A 27,113-nucleotide genomic window follows, 5' to 3' on the forward strand; every position below is an offset into this window, starting at 1 on the left:
CAGAGGCTTGCAACAAACGGAAAGACAGTTCTTGGCAGGCTACCACCTCAGGGCACAGTTCAGGCTGCTAACTGAAACAGCAGCCCAGTTTTTCGGTGAGGGAGGCCCATTTGCTTGGCCTGGCGCGTTGACTTGAGGCGCAAGCTTCCATTTTGCCACACAACAAGAGGCCTGTAGAGCACCTCTCAGGTCTCGCAGAGGAGAAGCTTGTGAGCGCCATCTTTGTTCTCCCTCTGCCTTCCTACAGCTTGCTGACGTCTCTTTGAAGGGGGCTTATATACTCCACTGTCTGGAGCCCCCTGAAGGTACCTTCCAGATCGCCTGGCTCAGATAGCCAGGGGGGCTTATGCTTGGGGGACCCACAGGACTGTATATATTTGCATATTTTAAAAGGGGCTACCCAAAGGTCTGTATTTCAATCAGCCTGAATCTAGGTGCCTGAATCTAGATGCTCCTGTTTATTACACTCACAGGTTTTGGCACAACCTCAACTACTGGAAGCCATTAAAAATGAAATAATTGGCTTGGACCATCACAAAGATTGAGAGACAACCAAGAGCTAGGGCAGTGTTGAACGATGAGGTTCATTTCCTACTCCTTCCAGACTGGGAGAGGTGCTGTTTTGTCTACTACCCAGAAACCAACCCAGAGAGTCAAGCAAAATGAGGAAACAGGAACATGTTCAAAATGAAAAAACAAGATAAAATATCAGGGGGAAAAAAAGCCCACATGAAACAGAGATAATTAATTTATCAGAAGTTGGAAAAACAAAGGTAAATAAAGCTTTGAATTTTAGTAATTAAATAATTTATTTAATAATTTAATTTTAAAAAGTAATGCAGAAACCCTTGATCTGTTTCTTGCAACAAGTGATCTGTCCAAATCACACCTACTGTAGGATATCATTATGTCCTATGTACACATCTGTGTCCACAGACACAATAATTTAGTAGTAATTTTTAAAAATCATTGTCAATAATAGTAACAGTATTTGTTAAGAATACTACAAGTCAGGCACTGTGTTAGTTGTTTCTAGAGCTTTCCCTAAAAGAGAAAAATGCTTCTAGAGCTCCTGATGATTTGTATCTCCAAAATCGAAGAAAAAATCTCTGTAATACTCTTTAGGACTCACTAGAAACATTTCCCTTTAGGAAATGACATTTGGTTGTTCTGCTTTTCCATCCAAGAAAGAGCTGAAGAGATGAAAAGAAGAGCTTCCTAATGCCTAAATTGTTAAAAACAAAAATACAGGTATCATTTAAATCACACAGAGTTGGCCTCTAACCAAAGAAGAGAGAGGTAAGACATAAACACAGAAAGGATTTAATTCCTTCTTTGTATACGTAAAAGGTAAAAATGGTGCACTTTGAAGATAGCAACAGGATCCAGAATTGATGAATCATGTGGTTAATGTCATTATGTAAAGCAGCTATGAAAACATTTGAAGCAAAAATAGTATGCTTTCTCTCATACCTGTACAAACATTAAGGGCTTTCCCACAAAGATAATCACTAAATAACAAATAATGACACTTGTTCTAGTCCTTAGTAATTGCTAAATGTCACATTTACATTATTACTTTTTTCTTTTTCTGTTTTTAAAAGTAGTATTTGCTCATTAAAAGAAAATCCGGGACATTAAGAAGATTAAGATGATAAGAAAGGAAATCACCCATAATCTCATTACTCAGAATTAATGACTTCAATTTTTTCTGGTAGACTCATTCTAGCCTTTTCCTTAAACAAACTTTATCTTTTTTCACAGTTAAGAAACAACTGCATGTACACATTTTTGAACTTTTTGTATCAATTAACCTTATGCAATGAGTGCTTTCCTAGGTCATTAATAATTCTTCTTACATGTTAATATATACAGAATATTACATTTCTAACTAAACCTCTATTTTCAAGCATTTAGGCTGCTTCCAATAATTTCCTATTATGACAAAGCACTAAAAATATATTAATGACATCACAACACAGCTCTATAAAATAGTAAAATTGCTCCTATTCCATGAATAAGCAAACAGACATGGTACTTTCCTCCATTAAGCTGGATCATTAAATAATTAAAAGAAAGACAGACTAGAGAGTTCTCTCTGATTGCAACATATTGATTAATAAGGTAGACCTCATCACCAACATGAAAGATGTTCAGTACCTCTTTCTGCCCATCTTTGCTATCTACTACCAATCCCTCCTCTCCAAGAAAGCTAAAATTCTGTTGGCCAGAGGTCTGTTGATTATCCAGAAATGGCCCTGTGCACTTTAACCTCAAACCAAATTCCCCAAAGTACCAACACTGATCTAGAATATTTCCTTACCCAGTACCACTGGGTCCCACAACTGCAGCAGTACCATTTGTATTATTTTATAGGTAATGGTCTTTCCTTGGACTTCTGTATCATTGCCCCAGACTGTTGCTTCACATTTATACAAGAGCAAAATGAACAAAAGGACAGAGACTGCCTATTGAAGAAGTCTTTTTATTGGTCTCACCATAGTGCTAACGCTGGAAACTCCTTTGGCTTCAGTGTCAAAGATTTCACTTGTTAAATCAGTTTGAACATATTTTCCACATGGAAAGGTGTTTTGTTTTTTTTAAAAAAACACACACCCCCAACCCCCGCCAAGGTGCAGGGCCACAGGACTTCTCTAAGAGAAAAACTGAACCAGGACAACAAAGAAATTGCCTGCTCCTACCACCAGGCTAACAAGCACCAAACAACAAGAAGCAGAGTCTACTCCTGGTTGAAGATCAGGAGCAGAGAGAAAAGCCTCTGAGATACAGGAAGGCTTAAAGCTGCAGATGGAGCAAGAACATTGAAAAACTCTTCCAGTAATTCAACCTCCACCACAAAGTAGTAGAGGGATTTGAAGCTAGTGATACATTGAAGGTAACTATGTTGTTGTTGTTGAGTCGCTCAGTCATGTCCAACTCTTTGTGACCCCATGGACTGTAGCACTCCAGGCTTCCCTGTCCTTCACCATCTCCCAGAGCTTGCTCAAACTCATGTCCATTGAGTTGGTGATGCCATCCAACCATCTCACCCTCTGTCGTCCCCTTCTCCTCCTGCCTTCAATCTTTCCCAGCATCAGAGTCTTTTCAGATGAGTCAGTTCTTCCATTAGGTGGCCAGAGTATTGGAGGCTCAGCTTCAGCATCAGTCCTTCCAATGAATATTCAGGGCTGATTTCATTTAGTATTGATTGGTTTGATCTCCTTGCAGTCCAAAGGACTCTCAAGAGTCTTCTCCATCACCACAGTTCAAAAGCATCAGTTCTTCATTGTTCAGCCTTCTTTATGGTCCAACTCTCACATCCATACATGACTACTGGTAAAATCATAGCTTTGACTAGACGGACCTTTGTTGGCAAAGTAATGTCTCTGCTTTTTAATATGCTGTCTAGGTTTGTCATAGCTTTTCTTCCAAGGAGCAAGTATCTTTTAATTTCATGGCTGCAGTCACCATCTACAGTGATTTTGGAGCCCAAGAAAATAAAGCCTGTCACTGTTTCAATTGTTTCCCCATGGTAACTATAGCAAAACAAAAAAAACAAACACGAAATCAACTCCTGATTATATTGAATAACACTGTCACCCTCTTCCCCCACTGATGGCCTAACAGAGGAAGTGTCATGTCCATTTCTAGTCATACAAATATTTACCTCAGATCTGTTAGATCAGGCAATCAATAAAAATTAGAAAATACACCAAAATATTAAGGAAAACAACTCATTTTCAAAACACAAAGCAGCCAACAGAAGAGACTTAGAAATGAACCAGATGTTGCAACTATCAGAAAAGTAATTTAAAATCACTAATTAATATCTTTAAAGTTTCTACTAGAAAAGGTAAACAGCAAGAAAAATCAGATGGTAATTTTCAGCAGAGCAGTCAATACTATAGGGGAAAAAAAATGAAAATGCTAAAAATAAAAAATAATAATAACAGAAAAAAAGAACGCCTTTAACTGGATGATAAATAAACTCAACAAACCAAAGGAACTAAGTGGAAGAAAGATTAGTAAACTCACAAAAATAGTCATTAAAAATTCCCCAGATTTATAAAATGGAATAGTATTAGGTCATTAAAAAAAAAGAATGAAACTTTTCCATTTGCAAAAATTTTGTTGAACCATGAGGGCATTATGCTAAGTGAAAGAAGTCAGACAGACAAAGACAGATATCATATGATCTCTCTTATATGTGAAATCTTGGAAAAGAAAAAAACACCCTCGTAGATATAAGACAAACAGTATGTCTGTTGTAATTAATAATACTGTTTGTAGTATGGTACTGGCATAAAAACAGACATTTGGATCATTGTAATGGGATAGAAAGCCCATAAATAAACCCATGCCCTTGTGGTCAATTATGTACAATAAAAGAGGCAAGGACTATACAATGAAGAAAAGACAGTCTCCTCAATAAGTGGAGCTGGGAAAACTGGACAGCTTCTATTAATACACATAGAAAAGTGAAATTAGAACATTCTCTAACACCACATATAAAGGCAAACTCAAAAATGGATTTATGATCTAAATGTAAGATCAGATAATATAAAACTCATAGAGGAAAACATAGGCAGAACACTGACAAAAATTGCCGCAATATTTTTTTAGATTTATCTCCTAGGGCAGTGGAAATAAAAACAAACAAACAAAAACCCACAAAAATAAACAAATGGGGCCTAACTAAATTTAAAAATTTTTGCATAGCAAAGGAAACCATAAACGAAAATGAAAAAACAACCTAAGGACTCGGAGAAAATATTTGCAAATGAAGTGAACAACAAGATTAATCTCCAAAATACACAAAAAGTTCATGGAGCTCAATATCAAAAAACAAACAACCCAATCAAAAAATGAGCAGAAGATCTAAATAGACATTTCTTCAAAGAAGACATTCAAATGACCAAAAAGCACATCAATAGATGCCTAACATTAGAGAAATGCTAATCAAAACTACTATGAGGTATCTCCTCACACTTGTCAGAATGGCCATCATCAAAGTCTACAAACAATACATCCTGGAGAGGGTGTGAGGGAAAGGGTACTCTCCTTCACTTATTGGTGGAAATATAAATTGGTACAGCCACTATAGAGAACAGTATGGAGGTTCCTTTAAACACTAAAAAATAGAGCTACCATATGATCCAGGAATCCCACGCTGGGGCATATATCCAGAGAAAACCACAATTCGGAAAGATACATGCATGCTCCCCAGTGTTCATTGCAGCACTATTTGTAACAGCCAAGACATAGAAGCAACCTTAAGGTCCACTGACAGATGAACACATAAAAAAGATGCAGTACATATATACAATGGAATATCACTTAGCCATTATAAAAGAATGAAATAATGCCATTTGCAACAACATGGATGAAACTAGAGATTATCATGCTAAGTGAAGTAAATCAGACAGAGAAAGACAAATATCATATGGTATCACTTATATATGGAATCAAAAAGTGATACAAGTGAACTTATTTAGAAAACAGAAAACTCACAGACATAGAAAATAAACTTATAGTTACCAAAGGGGATAGTGGAGTGGGGGGAGATATAAATTAAGAGTTTGAGATTAACATATACATACTACTGTATAAGTAAGCAACAAGGACCTACTGTAGAGCACACAAACTATACACAATATCTTGTAATAACTTGCAATGGAAAAGAATCTGAAAAAGAATGTGTATACATACATATATATATATATATATGAAATCACTTTGCTGTATATTTGAAACTAACACATCATTGTTAATCAACTACACTACAATTTTTTTAAAAAAAGAAACAATAATAATACTGTTTGCATTGAAAGTTACAAAGAGAGTAGACCTATCACAAGAATGAAACACTATGTAACAATGTGTGGTCATTTCTAAATATATTCAAATATCAAATCATTATATTGTACACCTGAAATGAATATAATATTGTATGTCAATTGTACTTAAATAAAAAAAAAATGTTTAACTAACCAAACAAAAACAAAGAGACAAAAAATGAGTGAAGAAAAACAAAAATTTTACAGAGCCATCGAAACTATGGGTCTAACCTGTGTGAGGTATAAGAAATATTTGAAGAGATAAAGACTGAGAATTTCCCCCCAGATCATGAAATATATAAGCCACAGGTCTAAGAAGCTCAGAGGATTGCCACCAAAAAATGTATTAAATAACGAAGTAAATAAGAAGGAGAAAGAGAAGGAAAACCCACACCACCCACACATCTAGACCCATCATAATCAAGTGGATTAGAACTAAATATAAAGAGAAAATTTTGAAGATGGTCAAAGAAAAGAGAAACCTTACATACAGAAGAGAAAAGGTAAGAATGACAGTAGGCTTCTTATCTGAAACTATACAAGCCTGAAGATAGACACCTCTGAAATACTGGGCCGGGCCAGGGGATGGGAGTTGCAGGGTGACAATTAACCCAAAATTTATACCCAGTGAAAACTTACTTCAAAAATGAAAGAGGAAGATTTTTTCAAATATGGAAAAATTAAGTTTGTTACAAGCAGACCTACACTACAGAAAATGTTTAGGGGAAGTTCTAAAGACAGAAAGAAAATGATACTAACCTCAAAAACAAGCAGAACCCCAGAAATAGTTAAAATTAAGCTTTTCCTAGCTTCCTGTAAATGAAATTGTCTTTAATATAAAAAGTCGATCGAGTAAACTCTGTTGGCGCTCCACCCAGACCCCATTCACTGGGCAGGTGCCTCTTCTCACACGTGCTGGAGCAGGAAGGGCTGCTCTCAGCTGCACTCTGGAGAACTGTCCTTGGCAAGCGGCAGCCACTTGGACACAAATATGTGGGAGGTTATGCCTTGCCGTCCAGTGGGCTGCAGCCAACGACTCACAGGTATGGGGGGCCAAAAAGATCTGCCCCCTTACCTCAATATGGAGTAACTCTGTGGTACTATTGGTGTTTCAGAGTTCCTTGTTCACAAGCTGAGGCTAACGTTAGCTGAAAGAACATCTTTGTCCAACCTTTTCCCCTGCCTATCCTGTTTCCTTCCCTTTCTGTCAAGTTTCTCCTGAAAACTCTCATTCAGGATTCCCTATCTCAATCTCTAATTCTGAGGACCCTAACCCAAGACACTCAATGTTTCCCCACAAAGCATGATGTTGCCATAGTTTTTGTACATGCTGTTTATCAAATTAAGGACTTCCCTTCTATTTCTAGTTTCCTGAGGAGTTTATATCAAGAATAGATGCCATTTTTTTTCTGTCAATTTTCCCTACATTTATTCTTATGATCATATGGGGTTTCTCTCTCTCTCTCTTTTTTTTTTTTTTTGGTTAATGTGGTAATTTATGTATAATGTATTAGAATTCTTGGAATAAAGGAAACTTGGTTATAATGCTTTAAAAAAGAATTTACTAAACTATTAACTTAATAGTTTTTAAACAGACTTGTAAAATACAAGGATTTTCTTTTTTTTGTTTGTTTTCTTCTTTTACAAGCATTCACCTATAAAGATGATAGGAATGAAAGTCATTGAGGCTAAGCAGAGGAGAGAAGGAGAAATTCCAAATACATTTACACCTTCTGAAGTTGCTAACTACAGAACTCCAGGTTGGCAAAAAAATAAAAAACCAACCAGCCCTGCCTGCTGGCAAGGGGGCACTGAGAGGGGATGCAAGTTTCCATCAATTGTCTGACTTCTAAAACCAGCTTGTGCTTGAAAATCCAATGCAACTCTACACTACAGCCCATGGGCAGACCTTTCTGAGCATCGGAATACACGGCTCAAAAATCTCAGGATTATAAGAGTACAAAGTACAGAAGGAATCTAAAAACTGGCATATGGCCTTTCACAGAATAGATTTTCAATAAATATTGGCAGATCAACAGATTTCTGTCACTTTTAGTCATAGAATCTCTTTCTCATCTTTACTTAGTCATTTTAGAAGTTGGAGGAACTTGGACCCAGTTGCTAGAGTCATTTCATCACTAAATCTTTATCTTCATTAATGAGAAAAAAATAGCCATCAACATTAGAATATGCATGAATCTTTATGTATGAAATGATGTCACCAAACAACCCCACCTCTCAAACACACAAGCTTTGGAGTGATGACGAGTTGACTGTGACTCAACAAACCCATTCAATCTTCCTGTAATTTCTGTTCTTGAGATTGCTTATCAAGGCTGTTGATACAGTCTTTAACTGTAAGGTTAAAATTTTCCAAGTCTGTTACCCACTATAAGTGTCTTTTTGCAACCTCTTCTAAATTCTGCATTCCTCCAATGCTGTGAATGTATCTTGTCTTTCATTCTGTCCTCCCTAGGAAAATCCTAAGGACACAGGAGATTTAGTCAATCCTTATTGAATAAGATATGACTGGCCCATGGACCTCCACACTGGACCTCTGCTTCACTAACACCATTCTTTAGCCTGAGGTGCTACTAAAGAATGTATCCATGATGGCACTGAAGACCAAAATCCTTACATACCTTGAAATCATTGCTGCTAAGTCACTTCAGTTGTGTCCGACTCTGTGCGACCCCATAGACGGCAGCCCACCAGGCTCCCCCGTCCCTGGGATTCTCCAGGCAAGAATACTGGAGTGGGTTGCCATTTCCTTCTCCAGTGCATGAAAGGGAAAAGTGAAAGTGAAGTCGCTCAGTCGTGTCTGACTCTTAGCGACCCCATGGACTGTAGCCTACCAGGCTCCGCTGTCCATGGGATTTTCCAGGCAAGAGTACTGGAGTGGGGTGCCATTGCCTTCTCCTTGAAATCATTAGTTTTCTCTAAATTTCTCTCTATGATCCTTCCACTTCTTCATGAGATCCAGTGCCCTTAACCTGAAGATCTAGACTGCTAAGAGTACTTTTCAAATAGTTGATCAGCCATGAAATAAATCCTCTGTGATCGTCTGATTGGGCTGACTTATGACTTGGTTTTTCAGGGAACTCTCCCATGTCTCAGTTTAATCATTTCACCAAAGAAGAGCGTGTGCTGTTTGTCAGCTCAAACCACTGTTGTTAAAAGAAACTGGCCTCTCCCTTACTTTCCCAGACTTAATCTGTTCTTTCCCACCCTTTGTAAAAGTATTTCTCTGAACAATCTTATTGCTGATGCAGCTAGTATTAATTTGCCACCAATAGCTTCTGTTTCTTCTCTTTACCCTGGAATCACTTCAGTTTGAGAGGCAACAATCAATGGAAAATGGCCCCTATCCCTTACATTCTTGGCTTCTAACCTTTTACCAGAGTTCTGACCCTAAGAATTTTGTCTTAAATAACATTATATCAAGTTGCACCAATTAATTTTACTTTAGAGATCATCAGATTATTGGAGGAGGTGGAAGAAACCTCAGTAATTCACTAGTCAACTCCATTTTACCAAAACTGAGCTCCCAATATAAATGCCTTAGACTACGCTTAGCCTTAGCTTCCATGGTGGCTCAGATGGTAAAGAATCTGCCTGAAACTGGGAGACCCAGTTTTGATCCCTGGATTAGGAAGATCCCCTGGAGAAGGGAATGGTTACCCACTCTAGTATTCTTGCCTGGAGAATCCCATGGATTGAGGAACCTGGCAGGCTACAATCCACAGGGTCGCAAAGAGTCGGACACAACTGAGCGGCTAACACTTTCACGTTTAGAGACAGAACTGAGACAAAGCATCAAGTGTAGCCCTTTTCTAGAAAGCGTACTGTATTACCCTATGAGCATGACCAAATCTGAGAAAATGAGCTTGCAGGTTCATGCCCAGCAACACGAAAATTTCCCAACTCTCTGGAAACAATGTGGTAATTTAGGTAAGCAAGATCTCACTATGGGTTTCTTGCCAGAATGAGGTAGCAGGGCTGCCCTGAACAAGAACACCTCCTGGAGATGTTCCGGCTGTGTCCCAAAGACACAGAGGGTCTGTGACAGATCTTTTTCACATTCCTGATTCACTGACAACTCATTAGGGTTCACCGGAAATGGTCTCCAACACCTTATTTCTAACAACATGTTAGAAATCTCCCTGTGCTATTTGTCCTCCCCACCCCAACCTCCTACCCTCTTCTCCGAGAGTGGCTCCACGAAGAGGGGAGGGCAGAGAGCAGGCACCTCCAAAGTCTGGGATGGGAGCCTGCTAAAAACTGCCCTCTTTCCAATAAGAAATTGTTTTTTCAGACCTCTGTGTGAACAGAACTTGAAAACTTGAACTTTGAGTTGTGATTTGATACCTGAAATTCCTTTCATTCCTTAAGTAAAGATAAGGCTTTCAGGGTAAACAAAGCAGGACTAAGCATTCTCTGGACTCATTAATTCACATAAAGGGATAAATAACTGATATGGGTCATTTCCTAGAACTGGTTTTGGAAAAAGAGGAGGGGAAAGAGAGGTCAAGGGCACTGAAGGGAGAAAAAGAAAGGCTGGAGGCAATGAAGAAAAACTCTGACCCCGTCACTGTCTGCCCTGAACAATGCTATGTCTAATTGCTTCTTGAACTGTTCTTCACATTTTTTTTTCTTTAATCAACTTTAACCAAAAAGGTAACTGCTACTGGTTTTCAAATGTACAAGGCCGTCATTAGGTGGCATCTACCTAGAGAAAGATGAATGTGAAATAGTTGCTTGTACATAGACATTCTACAAAACATGCATTAATAACATGCCTGCTCTACTGATTGTTGTACTACATAATCAGGATGGTATTTTGTAGTAGTTTGTTCCTTCAGCTAGAGAGCTTAAAGTGAAAAAGGAATCATAGATTTATAAAAAAAAGAAAAAAATCGGTTTCCCGTTCACCCTCTAGAGTGTTGTATGTATTAGAAATCACAAAAAAATGAAAGATAAAATCAATGCTTATGTTAAAGGAATTTCCATATTGTTGTGATTGTTTCCATAAATGGTAAAATGGAAGCAGTGATGATGTTGAGGAAATGATAGCATGCAATCATTTTTTATTTTCTGGGGGAAAAGAAGGCAGAGAAAGAAAAGGAAAAATATAGAAGCAGATAGAGCTTCCGTTTACACACTGCCTGGGTTAAAATGTAATTGACAAGATTAATGGCTGCATAATAATTGCTTTTATTGTTAACCATCTGGACGGCGGCCAGTCATCTTACTGCTCTGCCCACCAGTGGGTTTGTAAGGAATGCAGCAAGTAGATAGGGTCTGTGTGCCAGGTGTAATCTTGCTAAAGAAGACGTTCGGGAAGAACTAACTGTGCAGGGAGACCTGGTGATGTTCCCTCTGGCAAGGCGTGCCTCTCTGCACTGAGTAAATAGTCTCACTTCAAAATTGCTATATCCACTGTGGTGGAACAGAGCCAGGTGGGCCCAGCCAAACTGCTCCACCTGAGGAAGACAAAGAAAGAAAAATATTCAGGGTCCAGAGAAAGGTCTCCTTTCTGTCCTGTCCAAGATGTAAAACAAACAGCAGTGTTCCTCTTGGCTGTTGCACTGCCCTGGGATGTGCTGGGAACCACTCCCCTTTCATCTGCAGATTTACACGGATGTGAAGATACATCCCTCCCCCCTCTTTCCTGACCCACTTTCAAAGCTCCTGCTTCTAGCACTTCTCACTGTGAGTTGAGCAAATAGACAGGACTTTCAGTCATGGATCACAGAAAGGATTTCCATGGAAAGGTACCGTGAGTCCACCTGCTCTGCCACTGATCTTCTCTTGTCTTGCCTCTCACATGGACCAGGGTGATTTGATGGACAAAACAAGGGCTGTGTAATTTCTCCTCATGTGGCCTCGTTCTAGTCTGGGTCACACATGTTCTCCTTGACTGCCTCAACTTTCATGGGTTTCCTGATTTTCTAACAAATCAAGTTCAGATTCCAGACATCCAAGGAGCCTCTGGGATAGGGGGAGGCTAGTACTAATACTTGTCCTCCTGTCCGCTCCATCCTCGCTGACACTGTCTAATTGTGTAGTTTCATACTTTCCTCCACCCATCTCGATGTCTTCTTCAACACCCCCTCTGAGTATATTCAAATCTTATTGCTTTGGTGCAAACCATGCTTTATCTCCCTATTCTTCTTTCTTCTACACCTTGTACTTTATAACATTTATCCTTACTGTCATTAAATACTTACAGTGTAGTCACTGGTGGGGTGGCTTTCCTTCTAACTAGATAATAAGTTCCCTCAAGAAGAGGACTGCATGTATTATGTTTTTTGACATATATCTAGCAGTGGGCCAGTAGTAGGTTGTGCTTAGATTAATCGTCAAGGTAATAATTATATTAATGAATGTAAAGACTAGTTCAGATTTTTCACTTCCTTCGTTGACTCAATCTTCAGCCTCTCCAGCTGAGTATACTGTTAGTCATCATTTGAAGTAACTAGTGAATCTCTCGCTTCCTGCTGGCACTATCATTGTCCATGTTTTATCATCGTTATCTAGTCCTTAGATTTATCTCCCTTGTTATTCTAAGGTTCCTTGAGAGCAGAGACTCTCATTTATTCTTTAACTTGTTCACAACTCCAAACAAAAGTTTTTCTAGCTGGGACTCAAAAATTGTTAGCTGAGTGGTAGATTTTTTTTTTTTTTTTATCTCTCTTTCTGCTCATTTATGTAATGTCCATAGTTCCACAATCTGCACACACATTACTTTTCCTACATTAGAGAAAAAGAAATAAGTAATCAGTCAACAAATCTTTTCACCATTTCAATTTCAGCCTTGCAGCATATGTCGTTCCAGGGGCATTCCATTCCATCTGGCAAAGTCTTGAATTTCAAGATATGATGGCAGGGCATGAAGGAGCTCTAAGTTTTTGCCAGAAACAACAGAGGAGGCAAAAGGCTGGAGCCGTGGGGGAAATGAAGACAGCAGGATTAAGTACTTGCAACTGATGGTTTAGATGGAAAAAACAGAGCTCTAAAAAAATTAACAGGAGTGATAGGCTTTGAGTTGGAGCCTTTATTCTATATAAACTTGAGCTGAAGTCTTTATCCTGTATTTTCTATGTGACTGGGGAAGCTCACTTTTCTCCCTGTATCTGTTTCCATATGGGTGAAATGGCATGAATGATGCCTATCTTTCAGATTGTGTATAGGATTTCCCTGATGATCCAGTGGTTAAGACTCTGCACTTCCAATGCTGGGGGCATGGGTTTGATCTCTGGTTGGGGAACTAAGAGCCCACACGCCTTGTGGTGTGGCCAAAAATTTAAAAAACAAACAACCCACCCAACAGATTGCTTATGAGATTCTTATATGAGAAATTTCTCTGCAAGTTCATGAGTGTTTTGCAAGTGGTACTACTTTAATGGTAGCTGAGGACCCAGAACTGGAGTGAGACAGTTTGAAACAGTTTGAGAGCTCATATCCAGAAGCTTACGTTACATCTGGAGATTAAGGGGCAGCATCAGCCTAAAGCCCATTTGGGGTGATGCGTGGTGCTACTTCCTGTTCATCTGATCTAATTAGCATAATGTCATCGGTGTGATGCTTTATAGAATGTTAAGAAAAAAAGGTCAGTTCATAGAGATGGAAAGGAAAGGGGTGGTTGCCAGGGGCTGGGCAGAGGGAAGAATGGTGGGGTTATTGTTTAATGGGTACAGAGTTGTAGTTTTGCAAGATAAAAAAGTTACGGAGATGAATTGTGGTGATGGTTGAATACTAAAATTTAATTAGTAAATAAATACTAAATAAATGAATAAGAAAAAAAGTAAATTAAGGCAAGTTGATTATACTTTCTCCTACAGGACATAAGAAGAGGAACAGTAAAGGAATCTTTGAAGAACTGATGAAAAGAAACCCCAGAATTAAAGCAAGAGAAAGTGCCTAAGCCAAGCACTCTAGTCAGATAACAATCCCATTTCTTCTTCCTGATCATGCAACACACTACATTCTCTAGACTCCCTTGCAAATAGGTATGGCCATGTGACCAAATTGTAGCCAAACTAATGGAAAACAAAATGATGTTGGTCTTTCCTAGACCAGGCACATGAAGAGCTTCCAGCTGTGTTCCTCCATGCTATTTTCCAATCTAGAGGATGGGTACTCATGCCCAGTGACTTTGGAACCCACATGTTGAGGCCACAAGACAGTTGCTCAAGTTCCTGCATCACTGCTTGGAGGATGCAACCTTATCAATCAGGACATCTGTTTCAGACTTTACATCAGCAAGAGAACAAGTCTATTGGGTTTAAGCCAGCATACATTTGGGAGGGTGAGATTATTACAGCAGCTACATTACATTAATTAATTAATTTAATGTGTGCAGTAATTAATCATTACATTAATTAATAGCATGGATGAATTGGGGAGGTAACTGAGGAGCCCTCTGCCTTTTTGAATAATAAAAGTGAGAGTTAAAAGAGGGAGTGGAAACAGCTGAGAGAAAGAAGAGGCTGGCAGATGGTATCTTTGGATAGTCTTTGAAGCCAGGGTCTCAGAATAAATATCCAACTATGGCTTTTAACAAAGCACGTACTATTGTACATCATGACCCAATCAGTCCATATCTGTCCCTATTCAGTGACTCCCATCTACTCTATGACCTTGGCCATGGCACTTAACATGTCCTTGACTTTGTATTTATAACCACAAAAGAAAAATACCAATCAAGTTTCTACAGTAGTTTCTCTAAAACTCCAAGTGCCTTCTCTTGCTTTCCCTCTCTCTCTTCCCCAATCCCCAAATAATTTTTAATTGTTTAATGTGGGAAAATGTTTTATGAGAATTGCATTCCTTTCTGAGCCACTGCCTGGGTCATTTAAAAATAAACAATAGACAAAGGGAAACATTAACCTGGGGGACTTTATAATAATACCCTCCAGGGCTGATCCATGATTGGCTAGGAAGATAAAAGGCGTTAGAAGATTTGTGGCCACCCAAGCTTCATAAAAAAAATTCAGCTTTCCTCTCTTCTCCCCCAACAGGTATGCTCCAAATGGAAACCATGTCAAATTAATTCTGTGGTCCTGTCAGTTCCTATTATTGCTAAACTGTTCTCAGATGTTCAGATAAATCATAGGCCAGTGAACAAATATAGTTACTAAAGGCTAAAGTTTGTAGAGACTCTGAAGCCCTTCAAGCAAAGACAAGGTGTAAACAAGATTTATTATAATTACTATTATTATTATTGTTTTAAGCACCTAAAGTCTATCATCCAGGACATCCAAACTTAGCTTTTGAGTCTTTGTAATAAAACTTTAGGCACTTTTCTAGCCCTTATTATAGAACCAATAAGAGATTAAACTAGAAAACAAATCTCCAAATGAGTAGCTATCTTTTAATTAGTAAGCACTCTCCTTCATATAAAATTCCATGCCAGTCTCTAATAGCCACATTTAATACTTACCTAAAGCCTTTCATCTGAAAAGCTCAAAGCACTTCTTACAAATACCAATGCCAATTCACTCAAAATTCCTGTAAGTCAAGGAACTAAAATTCCCATCCACAGGATATTTTGGCCTTTGCTAAGGTCTGAGCTCTTCACTCTCCACCCAGTGTATCTGTGGGTGACACTCCTTCCCAGATCATAGTCTCATCCCCAATGAAAGAAAGGAAGAAGTATCCTATCAGAACAAGAAATAGTAGTTTCAGTCACATGGGAGGCAATCAGATGCAAAGGAAAGCTCAGATTTGGAGTTAGACCTGACTACACAACCCTGGCTTTAAACAAATGACCTTAATCTCTCTGAGCTTCAGTTTGCTCATCTATAATCACAAATGTAAGGTGGTACGACAGTTCTTGGTACACAGTAGATACTCAGTAAATACTTCTTTACTGGGGCTTTCCTGGTGACTCAGATAGATGGTCAAGATTCTGCCTGCAAATGCAGGAAACCCAGGTTTGATCCCTGGGTTGGGAAGATCCCCTGGAGAAGGGCATGGCAACCCATTCCAGTATTCTGGCCTGGAGAATTCCATGGACAGAGGAGCCTGGTGGGCTACATTCCATAGAGTTGCAAAGAGTCGGACATGACTGAGTGACTAACACTTTCACTTTATTGCTACAAGGGGGCTTCCCAGGTGGTGCAGCGGTTAAAAAAAAAATCCACCTGCCAATTCAGGAGATGCAAGAGATTCAGGTTCGATCCCTGGGTTGGGAAGATTCCCTGGAGTAGGAAATGGCAACCCACTCCAGTATTCTTGCCTGGAAAATTCCATGGACAGAGAAGCCTGGCAGGCTCCAGTCCATGGGGTCGAAAAGAGTCGGACACAACTGAGCACACACACATGCGGGCACACAATTGGTATTAAAGTCATATCTTCCTTTATATCCTAATTTCAGTGGATCTTTGAAACCAATATTTTATCTGATTAATACTTGCTTTATGGGAATACTGCTCATGGTAGGCACTTGGTAAATGTTAGTGCAGTTGTCCTGCTATGAAAGAAGTCTATATCCAGTGCCCACACTACCCAGGCCAACTTGGGTTTTCCATAAGAACAAGTCCAATATTATCTCACATAAATGCTAATTCATGGGTATGAAATATCCATTTAAGTGCTTCTTCAGTACACTTGGGTTGATTTTCCAAATCCCATCATATCCTATATTTATAACAAAGGCAAATACTGTCATAAACTTTATCACTTTGTTAAATACTCAATATGAAGTTATTAGTTACAGAGATTTATTGAAAAAAATTCTTTAAAAATTGTCTTGTTAGACACTTGAATGTATCACCATGCATTATAGGTTTTTTGGATTATTTATAGAAGGCAAATGCTTTAGTCCTTTCAACTATTTGAAAACAAAATAGTGCACCTTGAACTATAAAGTGCTGCATTCAAAATGCCAACAAATTTGGAAAACTCAGCAGTGGCCACAGGACTGGAAAAGGTCAGTTTTCATTCCAATCCCAAAGAAACGCAATGCTAAAGAATGCTCAAACTACTACACAGTTGCACACATCTCACACGCTAGTAAAATAATGCTCAAAATTCTCCAAGCCAGGTTTCAACAGTACGTGAACTGTGAACTTCCAGATGTTCAAGCTGGTTTTAGAAAAGCCAGAGGAACCAGAGATCAAATTGCCAACATCCATTGGATCATCAAAAAAGCAAGAGAGTTCCAGAAAAACATCTACTTCTGCTTTATTGACTATGTCAAAGCCTTTGACTGTGTGGACCACAACAAACTGTGGAAAATTCTTCAAGAGATGGGAATACCAGACCACCTGACCTACCTCTTGAGAAATCTGTATGCAGGTTAGGAAACACCAGTTAGAACTGGACATGGAACAACAAACTGGTTCCAAATAGGGAAAGGAGTATGTCAAGGCTGTATATTGTCACCCTGCTTATTTAACTTATATGCAGAGTACATCATAAGAAACACTGGGCTGGAAGAAGCACAAGCTGGGATCAAGATTGCTGGGAGAAATATCAATAACCTCAGATATGCAGATGACACCACCCTTGCAGAAAATGAAGAACCAAAGAGCTTCTTGATGAAAGTGAAAGAGGAGAGTGAAAAAGTTGGCTTAAAACTCAACATTTAGAAAACTAAGATCATGGCATCTGGTCCCATCATTTCATGGCAAATATCAGGAAACAGTGGAAACAGTGTCAGACTTTATTTTCTTGGACTCTAAAATCACTGCAGAAGGTGACTGTAGCCATGAAATTAAAAGACGCTTGCTCCTTGGAAGAAAAGTTATGACCAACCTAGACAGCATATTAAAAAGCAGAGACATTACTTTACAAACAAAGGTCCATCTAGTCAAAGCTATGGTTTTTCCAGTAGTCGTGTATGGATGTGAGAGTTGGTCTATAAAGAAAGCTGAGCACGGAAGAATTGATGGATTTGAACTGTGGTGCTGGAGAAGACTCTTGAGAATCCCTTGGACTGCAAGGAGATCAAATCAGTCCATCCTAAAGAAAATCAGTCCTGAATATTCATTAGAAGGGCTGATGTTGAAGCTGAAACTCCAATACTTTGGCCACCTGATGCAAAGAACTGACTGATTGGAAAAGACCCTGATGCTGGGAAAGATTGAAGGCAGGAGGAGAAGGGGATAACAGAGGATGAGATGGTTGGATGGCATCACCGATTCAATGGACATGAGTTTGAGTAAATTCTAGGAGTTGGCAATGGACAGGGAGGCCTGGTGTGCTACAGTCCATGGGGTCGCAAAGAGTCAGACATGACTCAGCAACTGAACTGTACTGAACTCTACTAAAATCATAACTCAGCCAAACCATTCATTAGTCATGAGTTACAAAGTAAAAAGGAGTCCTTAGTCCATGGATTTAAAAATGTTTTTAATTTGAAAAATTTACTTGGAAGCCCATGATAGTGACATTTCTTACTTAGAACCTCAACAAATTCAAAACATAGTGTCAACTGACAAAACATACAACCTAAAAGTTGAGAATGTTTTATTCAGGGACATTACTGAGGACTATAGGCCAGGAGACAGCCTCTTACATAACTCTGAGCACCTGTTTCAAAGATGTTAGGGGAAAACCAGGATATATAGGAGTTTTTGCTGAAACAAACAAACAAACCTGTAGTCAAATATCAAAAGATGACTGCTAATCACAAAAAAGCAGACATTTCAAGTTAAAGACTTAGTGCTTTTCTGTGTATGGGAAGTTACAAGAATCTGGGCTTATTGAAATTATTCCTTTGATAGACATCTTTACTATATAGGGCCAGTACTCTGGTTTTTCTCCATCCTGAACTGCCCTTAAGGCATGCTGGTGGGGGTGGTGAGGGGTGGAAGCTGCAGTAGCTATTTTTTTTTTTAAGTTTTGGCCACATGGTGCAGCATGTGGGATCTTACTTCCTAGGCCAGGGGTCAAACCCTCGCCCCCTGCAGTGGAAGCATGGAGTTTTAACCACTAGAATGCTAAGGAAGTCTTTTTCTTACTTTTTTTTTTCTTTTTTATATCTTGATGGTTGGCAACGTTCTTGTTTATTGGAATAGCAAGCAACATTCTTTGTTCACAATGGTAATGACAAAATAGTAAGGACAGGAGTTGAGGGAACTTGTGAGTAGATAAAACAGATGTTAAACATTCATATCTAACAGTCAAGAATTTCATTCAAGAGAGAGATTTCAGAATATCACTCAGAGCTAAGACACCCTTACTTTGTCCACAATTCTAATAAGCTTTTTCATTTGATTTCTCCCATTGTCAGTATACAATAAGTGGCAAGTCAGAAGTGTCTGTACACTAGAAGGGAGAAGAGTTCTTACAGCTGGCAGCCAATAAGCCAGCAAATCAACAAGGTCATTTTGAATGTTAACTACTTTTCTGGCACTTTAGCAGATGTTAAGGAACAGAAAAGTAACATTATTATCCTTGCCTTCCATAACTTATACTTAGCTTGAGGGTAGAAAAGAACTCCACACAAGAAACAAACAGAAACAAACCATGGAGCACTGACCACAAACTTTTCTAAAGTTCAGAGAAGGGAGAAATCAGCAAGGAAGAAAGTACAAAAATTTCACTGAGGCCAAATCTTCTTTAAAAAAATGTTAGAAAAATTAGAGCTGCCCTTTGTCACAAAGGCTGAAAGGACAGAGGTTTGTGACATTGTACAAGAGGCAGTGATCAAGACCATCCCCAAGAAAAAGAAATGCAGAAAGGCAAAATGGTTGCCTGAGGAGGCCTTACAAACAGCTGAGAAGTAAGAGAAGCTAAAGGCAAAGGAGAAAAGGAAAGATATTCTTATTTGAATGCTGAGTTCCAAAGAATAGCAAGGGGAGGTAAGAAAGCCTTACTCAGTGATCAATGCGAAGAAATAAAGGAAAACAATAGAATGGGAAAGACTAGAGATCTCTTCAAGAAAATTAGAGATACCAACAGAACATTTCATGCAAAGATGGGTACAATAAAGGACAGAAACGGTATAGACCTAACAGAAGCAGAAGATATTAAGAAAACATAGCAAGAATACACAGAAGAACTATGCAAAAAAGATCTTCATGACCCAGATAACCATGATGGTGTGAACACTCACCTAGAGCCAGGCCATCCTAGAATGCAAAGTCAAGAGGGGGTTAGGAAGCATCACAACAAACAGGGCTAGTGGAGGTGATGGAATTCCAGCTGAGCTATTTCAAATCCTAAAAGAGGATGCTATGAAAGTTTTGCACTCAACATGCCATCAAACTTGGAAAACTGAGCAGTGGCCACAGGACTGGAAAAGATCAGTTTTCATTCCAATCCCAAAGAAAGGCAATGCCAAAGAACGCTCAAACTACTGCACAATTGCACTCATCTCACACGCTAGCAAAGTAATGTTCAAAATTCTCCAAAGGAGGCTTCAACAATACGTGAATCTAGAGCTTCCAGATGTTCAAGCTGAATTTAGAAAAGGCAGAGGAACCAGAAATCAAATTGCCAACATTCATTGTATCATAGAAAAAGCAATAGAGTTCCAGAAAGACATCTACTTCTGCTTTAGTGATTATGCCAAAGCCTTTCACTGTGTGGATCACAACAAACTGTGGAAAATTCTGAAAGAGATGGGAATACCAGACCAACTCACCTGCCTCCTGAGAAACCTGTATGCAGGTCAAGAAGCAACAGTTAGAACCAGACATGGAACAATGGATTGGTTCCAAAATGGGAAAGTAGTACATCACGGCTGTATATTGTCACCCTGCTAATTTAACCTAATGCAGTGTACATCATGCAAAATGTCAGGCTGGATGAAGCATAAGCTGGAATCAAGATTGCCAGGAGAAATTACAATAACCTCAGATATGCAGATGACACCACCCTTATGGCAGAAAGCAAAGAGGAACTGAAGAGCCTCTTGATGAAAGTGAAAGAGGACAGTGAAAAAGCTGGCTTAAAACTCAACATTCAAAAAATGAAGATCATGGCATCGGGTCCCACCACTTCATGACAAATAAATGGGGAAACAATGGGAAGAGTGACAGATTTTATTTTCTTAGGCTCCAAAATCACTGCAGATGATGACTGCAGCCATGAAATTAAAAGACACTTGCTCCTTGGAAGAAAAGATATGACAAACCTAGACAGCACATTAAAAAGCAGAGACATTACTTTGCCAACAAAGGTCCATCTAGTCAAAGCTATGGTTTTTCCAGTAGTCATGAATGGATGTGAGAGTTGGACTATAAAGAAAGTTGAATGCCGAAGAATTAATGTTTTTGAACTGTGGTATTGGGGAAGACTCTTGAAAGTCCCTTGAACTACAAGGAGATCAAACCAGTCAGTCCTAGAGGAAATGAATATTCATTGGAAGGACTGATGCTGAACCTGAAGCTCCAATACTTTGGCCACCTGATGCAAAGAACTGACTGATTGGAAAAGACCCTGATGCTGGGAAAGATTGAAGGCAGGAGGAGAAGGGGATGACAAAGGATGAGATGGTTGGATGGCATCACTGACTTGATGGACATGAGTTTGAGTAAGCTCCAGGAGTTGGTGATGGAGAGGGAAGCCTGGCATGCTGCAGTCCATGGGGTCACAAAGAGTCAGACATGATTGGGCAACTGAACTTGTCATAAAACCAAAAACCAAGTATCTGAAAAGTGATGCCTTGAAATAATTATAGGAGACATTTAAAAGGTTTTTAATCAGAAAAAAGAAGTCTTACTCAGAAGAGAAGATAAATGGGGAGTTTTAGCAAGCTTCAATATCTAAAATAAAATGATTTTTTTTTTTTTTTTTGGCATATGCCTGGAAAAACTGAGTAAGAAGAAATCAAATTTCAGTATAGAAGGAAAGAGTGAGAAAAAGCATGGGAATGTATACTTCAAAACAATTATGTTCTTTTAAAAGTCTTCCTTTTGCATGCTTCCCTTTTAAATGGTTTCAGTGAAACGGTGTTGAGGCAGAGTTGTAATTATTCAGTTGATCAGTCTTGTCTGTCTCTTTGTGACCCCATGGACTGCAGCAAGCCAGGTTCCCTGTCCTTCACCCTCTCCCGGAGCTTGCTCAAACTCATGTCAATTGAGTTGGTGATACCATCCAACCATCTTGTCCTCTGTCATCACCTTCTCCTCCTGCCTTCAATCTTTCCCAGCATCAGTGTCTTTTCTAATGAGTTGGCTCTTCGCATGAAGTGGCCAAAGTATTGGAGCTTTAGGTTCAGCATCAGTCCTTCCAATGAATATTCAGGACTGATCTCCTTTGGGATTGACTGGGTTGATCTCTTTGCAGAGTAATGGGTTCAGTGACCCCTTCCCTTCAGTAGTCCTGGGTTGCTTGACCTGCGTAGGATCAGCTCCCTCGCCCTGCCCTGCCTCACCAGCTGGGATAATACATGGAGAACTCACACCTTTCCAGCAGAAGTGCTCTCCTTCAAGGAGCTTTACAGATAATAGTATCTGTAAGCATGATTTGGAGCTTTACAGATAATAGTATCTGTCAGCATGATTCTGAACAAGAACTTCATGAACTACTCTTCTCATGACCCAAGCTGGGAAAGAGTCCCAAGTCTGTCTACTAGCATCAGTGGAAAACAGAGATAATAAAGACTGTAGGCCAAAGGTTCTGAAGGAGAGCAAATATACACACATCAAGTTTGCTGTCTGACTCTTTGGAGATAGATACTGGCTTGGAATTTGCTGCTGCTGCTAATTTGCTTCAGTCATGGCCGACTCTGTGCGACCCCATAGACGGCAGCCCACCAGGCTCCCCCATCTCTGGGATTCTCCAGGCAAGAACACTGGAGTGGGTTGCCATTTCCTTCTCCAATGCAGGAAAGTGAAAAGTGAAAGTGAAGTCACTCAGTTGTGTCCGACTCTTCGCGACCCCATGGACTGCAGCCCACCAGGCTCCTTCATCCATGGGATTCTCCAGGCAAGAATACTGGAGTGGGGTGCCATTGCCTTCTCCAGGCAAGTGAAAGTCGTGCCTCACTCTTTGCGACTCCATGGACTGTAACCTGCCAGGTTTCTCTGTCCACGGAATTCTCTAGGCAAGAACGCTGGAGTGGGTTGCCGTTCGCTTTTCCAGGGGATCTTCCTGATGCAAGGATCAAACCCAGGTCTCTCACATTGCAGGCAGATTCTTCACTGTCTAAGCCACCAGGGAAGCCCAAATGAGGATAAACACACATACACATACACAGACACATATAAAGGTGTGGTATTATATACGTGTATAATGGTGTGATTTGAGAGGCACCAAGATAATACAAATCTCTCTCCCACCACCAAGAAAAGTGATGCAGTACAGTGGAGAGGATAATGGTTGTCCCTCCTCCAAGTGAAACACAGGCAATAAAAACAAAGTTCTAGGAATTCCCTGGCTGCCCAGTGGTTACTGCTCTGTGCTTCCACTGCCGGGGGCACCAGTTTGATTTCCCTGGTTGGGGAATGAAGATCCTGCATGCCTCACAGCGTGGCCACAAAATAACAATAACAAACTTTTTTAAAAATTTAAATAAATAAAAACAATAACGTTCCTACCAGCTAGGCACAACTAATGATATATGTTCCAAGTAAGTGGCCATGTGTAGATCTGTCCTAGATCAAAGACCGCAGAGAACAGTTTTCAAAAATGGAAGGAATTATATTCTCATTTTTTTGAATGCCATTCACAATGTAACAACTACAAATGTGACTTACTTTTAAATTTAATTTGCATATCCTTCAGTCTAGATTCTAGACAAACAACAAAGCAGTAGGTCAAGCCCAGATTTGTAGCATTTGAGAATTTCTATGGTGCAAAGGCTTCCATCATGGCCAATTTCAAGCCTCGAACTTAACATCACAGAAAAAGAGAGTTGGAAAGGGATGAGCACACCATTCTATAGTGTTTCCACCAGACACATACAATAGATATAAAGAATGTCAAAAGCAGAGATAATAGTAAAGAGCAGTAAAATTATCAGGAAGTGATGAGTTTTAAGAATTTACTACCTTTGTGTTTAATTCAATTTTTTCATGAGTTTATATAATTTAATTTTTAACAGTAGTTGTGCTTACAAAATTCCTGGAAATTGAATGATCAGCTCTTGAGAACCAGTACAGCCCCGATTTAGCACACCCCAGTTTCCATTCATTCCTGAGACCTAGCTATATTTCTGTACTTCCCTGGTAGCTCAGATGGTAAAGAATCGGCCTGCAATGCGGGAGACCTGGGTTCGATCCCAGGGTTGGGAAGATCCCCTGGAGAAGGAAATGGCTACCCACTCCAGTATTCATGCTTGGAGAATCCCATGGAGAGAGGATCCTGGCGGGCTACAGTCCATGGGGTCGCAGAGTCAGACACGACTGAGCGACATTCACATGAGCTATATTTCCACTGTCATTTCAGAAGCTGGTAAATGCCCTCATCTGTCCAATCTATACGATCACATTGCTTTCCTGTCACCTGCAACCAAAAGAATGGAGGCACATTGAAGAGATCCCTGCCAGCTAGAGTGGACGGGGACTTCTTTAAGAGACGACTACCTCTGAAGACCAATATTCAAGTCTACCTATATGCTGCTGCTTTTTTCTTGATTTTTTAAACTGAGATTTCTACCTTGTTAAATACAATCTTCAGCTATGAAAAATCTGGCCATTCCATGTCCCTTTAAATGTCTGCCCCAGATGCAGCCTGTTTAATCAGCTGAGCGGAGCCTGCAGACCCCACAGGAGCTTGGGAGGATGTTCACAGCTCACAACCACTCCTGCCCTTCCCAGGAGCCCCAGCATCACTTTGTGAAACCACACAGGGTGGAGCCCAGGCTTCTCCCTGGAGAGGAAGTGGCTGCCTGGATGCCAGATGTGCCATTCCCACAGCAGCTGGTGGAGGGCCCGTCTCTCCCAGGGTGAAGAGCCTCCTCTGCGGAGACCAAGCCCCGGAAGTTCGCAAAGTTTCCACAGGCTGGGGAGAACCCAAGCTGCGCAGGGCCCCAGGCAACACAGGATGAGAAATAGAACATTATTCAGGGCTGATGCTCCCACCCACCTCCTTTGTTTCCTTCCTCCAGTGTTTGGAAAACCTGTTTAAAGAGTTATTCCAAGTGTTTTGTTTTTTTTTTTCCAAGCCTCTAATCTGGCTTCAAAAATATCCTCAAAGAGGAAACAAAGATTGTTTGCTAGCAGTCACCAAGGGTGGAAATGGCCAGGAAAAGTCTTTCCACTACACCTAGGAAAGAAAACCACAAATTAGAGCTGGGGAGGGTTGGACAGACTCCAACCAGGTCCATTGGTTAGCAGGGCTGTATGTGTTCTGCTGTTTTTAAAATAAGGAGCAGCTGAAGTCCATGGCTCTCTGTGAAACCTGGGGCGGGGAAGATGAGGGCAGAGGGGAAATAGGAGAGAGCAAGGGTGGAGATGCTCTGGATGATGGGAAGTGGAGAGAGGGCTGGATGGGGGAATCAGGAGGGAGATCAAGTGTGCAGTTCATCTCAAACCTTGTGTAACGTACATTTTCTCAGGGGGGTTGAGCTGAGCCCTTCAGCTGTGCATCCGAAGTTTATTAAAAACCTGAAATTTCCCGTAATTGGACCTCATTAATAAATTCCTCAGGGTTCCAGGAGGCTCTGAAGAGGTAGAACAAGGGTCTGGACAGATGAGAGCAACAGGAGGTTGTAAGATCCCAGGCTGTGGAGTTAATTCCATTTAATCAGCTTGGAGAAAGTCTGCACTCACAACAACCCCCAGGACGTGCACTGAGCCCTCCACCCTCTCTTCAGCAGGGCACGATTTTTCTCTCATTCACTTCTTCCAACTTTTTAACCCCCCTATTTCCAGCCTGGGTAACTAACTGCCCCACAGATTCTACAAGCCAACTATTAGGGACTAATGCCTCTCTTCTGTTAGGACTCGCACTGTTTCTACAGTAGGTGTGATTCCAGCAGCTGAGCCGGTAAGACTGTCACCTCACAGCCTCCTCTGTTTATTTCCCATCCTCCACCGCCCACCACTGCCCTGCTCTGCCACACCCTGCTCCTCTCCTCCCATCTTTATTCCCATTTCCATTCTCAGTTGTTAGCTTGACCCCAAATTTACATGTAATCCCAGACCTTGAATTGAGTACATTAGCACTGGCGTGTTGCCGTAACAAATCTTCAGTGGTTAGTAAACGGCAAGACGGCTTGGTTTGTAATGAACCTTTTCTTTTTCCTCTGTTAGAAAAGAGCCTCAGATGCAAAATGTCCAAGAGTCAGATACCTGGGTGAAAAACAGAAGGGTGATGCCAAAGCTGGAAAATCAACTTCTGAATAGCAAAGGACAGAGGTCAAATGCAGGAATTTCGCCAGGGCTCCAAATAGTTCATTCTCATAGCATTCACATCTTGCAAATTTTCCTTCCTCTTCTTTGCATTTCAGGAAGAAATACTATCTAATAAAACCAGCTGTAAGAGGCATAGAAATATCAACCTCCATTCCCAAGGATCGTCAATTTCCATCCCCAAGGATACCAAGGCATCAGCAGGGTTGTCTTCTGGTAAGAGTCCTCTTCCTGCTTCATAGCTGCTACCTTCTTTCTGTGTCCTCAAATGGTGGAAGGGGCTGAAGTCTCTCTTGTGTAAGAGCACTAATATAAGGGCTCTTCCCTCATGACTTAAGTGTCTTTCAAAGGCCCACCTCCTAATACCATCACCATTGGGGGTTAGGATTTCGACATGTAATTAGGGGCAGGGACATAAATATTCACTGGGATTGGGGGCAAGGAAAGAGAGAGGCTTTTATTTATTTATTTTTGTCTAAAAATTTTGTCTTCGTTTTTAAAACATTCATTTTTAAATCAATAAATGAACTGAATTCTGGTGATACCTCGTGTGCTGTTTGCTAACACTTTCCTGATGCCCAAGATCTCCCCTAGACAAACACGAGGTTCACCTGTTGTTATTGTTCAGTCACTAAGTTGTGTTCGACTCTTTGCAACCCCATGGACTGCAGCACACCTGGCTTCCCTGTCCTTCGCTATCTCCCAGAGTTTGCTCAAACTCACGTCCATTGAATTGGTGATGGTATCTAACCGTCTCATCCTCTGCTGCTGTCTTCTGTTGCCTTCAGTCTTTCCCAGCATCAGGGTCTTTTCCAATGAGTTGGCTCTTTGCATCAGGTGGCCAAAGTATTGGAGCTTCAGCTTCGGCATCAGTCCTTCCAATGAATATTCAGAGTTGATTTCCTTTGGGACTGACTGGTTTGATCTGCTTGTAATCCAAAGGACTCTCAAGAGTCTTCTCTAGCACAATTTGAAAGCGTCAGTTTTTCGGTGCTCAGCCTCTTTATTGAGGAGGGAATGG

At 40.3% G+C, this 27,113-nt stretch overlaps 1 protein-coding gene across 16 annotated transcripts in view; it reads right to left on the reverse strand.

The window, feature by feature from the left end:
• LOC145516574 (uncharacterized) overlaps positions 1-27,113 on the reverse strand; it is a 291,214-nt gene that overhangs the window by 163,697 nt on the left and 100,404 nt on the right. The window contains exon 7 of one of the 16 annotated variants that reach the window (XR_014061495.1): positions 2,472-3,536. The exons of the other annotated variants lie outside the window; for them this stretch is intronic. The gene's annotated coding sequence lies outside the window, so the exon portion shown is untranslated. Of the gene's footprint in view, positions 1-2,471; positions 3,537-27,113 lie in introns of those variants that run through there. 16 annotated transcript variants of the gene reach the window in all.

The sequence above is a fragment of the Giraffa tippelskirchi genome, chromosome 8, assembly GCF_054371585.1.
Source record: "Giraffa tippelskirchi isolate mGirTip1 chromosome 8, T2T-mGirTip1v1.2.pri, whole genome shotgun sequence".
NCBI lineage: Eukaryota > Metazoa > Chordata > Mammalia > Artiodactyla > Giraffidae > Giraffa > Giraffa tippelskirchi.